Below are 2,215 nucleotides of genomic sequence, written 5' to 3'. Positions count from 1 at the left end.
ATGATTAGTGATGTTGAACATTTTTTCATGTTTTTTGGCTGTTTGTATAACTTCTTTTGAGAAAAGTCTATTCTTTGCCCCCTTTCTGATGGGATTATTTGTTTTTTCTTGATGATTTGCTTGAGTTCCTTATAGATTCTGGATACTAGTCCTTTGTCAGGTGCATAGTTTGCAAATATCAAATGCCTTTTAAATGTCAGCTGAGACCTTACATTTTTGGAATAAACCCTGCTTGATTATGATGTATAATTATTTTATTATATTGTTTTATTATCCTTTCTAGAAGAGTCAGATCTAGGTTGAATAAAAGGAGAGTGTGTATGCCTAAAAGTCACGTTCAAGATTTAAAAAAATTTTTTTAAATTATTTTTAAAGGTTTTTGTGAGTGCATAGTAGGTGTATATACTTCTAGGGTCCGTGAGATGTTTTGATACAGGCATTCAATGCGAAATTAGCACATCACGGAGAATGGAGTATCCATCCCCTCAAGCATTTATCCTTTGAGTTACAAACAATCCAGTTACATTCTTTGTTATTTAAATATATGCAAAGAAGTTATTACTGACTATAGTCATCCTATTTTCTATCAATAGTAGGTGTTATTCATTCTTTCTATTTTCTTTTGTACCCAGTAACCATCCCCACCTCTCCTCCCAACCCCCCACTACCCTTTCCAGCCTCTGGTAACCTTTCTTCTACTCTCTATGTCGCATGTTCAGGATTTTGAGGAACTAAACATATATATAACATTCAAGTACATAGTTTTTTGTGGTTCATAAGCATGATGATTGGGTTTTCATGCTCATGTGTGAGATGTGCCTCCCTCAAACCTTGTTACGACGTTGGTGCATTACCCATCTGATGTGAAAAATATTACTTACTATTTACTCTGATGAAGAATAAGGATGTAAGAGCCTATTAGTAAAATTTTATGTTGTGTGTAGAATAATGTTTAAAATAATGTTATATGAGAAATAACTGTAGTTGCATGTTCCCAATAAAACAGAAACATCGTTCACTGGTATGCAGGCTACTGAGTCACTCTTTTACCTCCAGCACCTTAGCAGTTTCTCAAAGAATGGAAGGACCGAAAGTTAGAAGATTCTGTCTCAGCTGTTCTTGCCCTTTCAGAATAGAATTCCAGGCAGAGATTAACTTGGGCCTTGAAAATCTTTCTACTTTTTTTTTCTACTCCAGAATCAGACTTTTATTTTTCTGTACCTACTTAGAGTAGGTAAGTTTATCCTAGTATGAGCAAAGACAACTAAGTAAGTAAGTAACAAACCAAAATGTAGCATAAAGGAGTTGTATGTATGTGTGTGATGCACACATATGCATGGAAGGGATGTACTTTACATTTGTTGTTGTTGTTGTTGTTGTTGTTATTTTTTTTTAATTTTAGTAGAGACGAAGTCTCATTTTGTTGCCCAGGTTGGTCTTGAACTCCTTGGCTTAAGCGATCCTCCCGCCTAGGCCTCCCAAAGTGCTAGGATTACAGACACGAGCCACCACACCTGGCCACCTTTGTAATCTGTATAAATCTGGGCCACCCTAGTGTTCACCTCCGCTTAGTGCATATTCAGAAGATACACTGCTCTAACAATCCAAAATAATTGAAAACCTATTTAAATTGTTTACAGCGGTATCCACAAAATGTAAAGAAGGAATTCCATTCATAGCACTCAACCAAATTCCTCTTCACTCACCTTTCATCATAACTTCAGCATCCTAACTATTGCGTTATGATGAAAGCCCCATTTCTTTTCTCTTCCTTGAAGTTATGTACTCTCGACCCTTCCCATTGCAAACCAATCAACCTCTTTTCAGTTCAAGCCCTCACCCATTGGCCAGATATGTATGTTAAGGCCCAATAACCATTAGGCAAAGGCAAAATCCTTACTAGGCAGAGTTTTTATTTTGTTTTGTTTTCCTGTAATACATGCAGAAACAAAATTTCTAGGCAACCTTTAAACGTCTGCTTACCCAGGCCTTTAATTTTCCCCCTCCAGTAAATCTTTCACCATGTTCTAATGTGATAGATTCTAAATCCCCCCCCTCCATAAATGAAATTATAGAATGGCCAGTAAATGACAGCGGGTCAAAAGCAGGGAGACCTGGGTAGTCCAGGACCTAGCAAAGGAATTCTGCAAGTAATAGAGTGTTGCATTTGTTGGCAAAAACATCGTCACAAAAAGTGCCGTCTCTTCTACTTGGC

At 36.9% G+C, this 2,215-nt stretch overlaps 1 non-coding gene across 1 annotated transcript; it reads left to right on the top strand.

Moving 5' to 3' along the window:
• Positions 1-760: 760 nt before the first annotated feature.
• Positions 761-864, top strand: LOC111531736. The gene has a single exon (XR_002728376.1). It is a non-coding gene; the product is annotated as a small nucleolar RNA U13 (small nucleolar RNA).
• The last annotated feature ends 1,351 nt before the right edge of the window (positions 865-2,215 follow it).

The sequence above is a fragment of the Piliocolobus tephrosceles genome, chromosome Y (assembly GCF_002776525.5).
Source record: "Piliocolobus tephrosceles isolate RC106 chromosome Y, ASM277652v3, whole genome shotgun sequence".
Classification (NCBI taxonomy): Eukaryota; Metazoa; Chordata; class Mammalia; order Primates; family Cercopithecidae; genus Piliocolobus; species Piliocolobus tephrosceles.
Note: the sequence above shows the minus strand (reverse complement) of the source record. Positions and strands in the feature narration are given on the sequence as shown.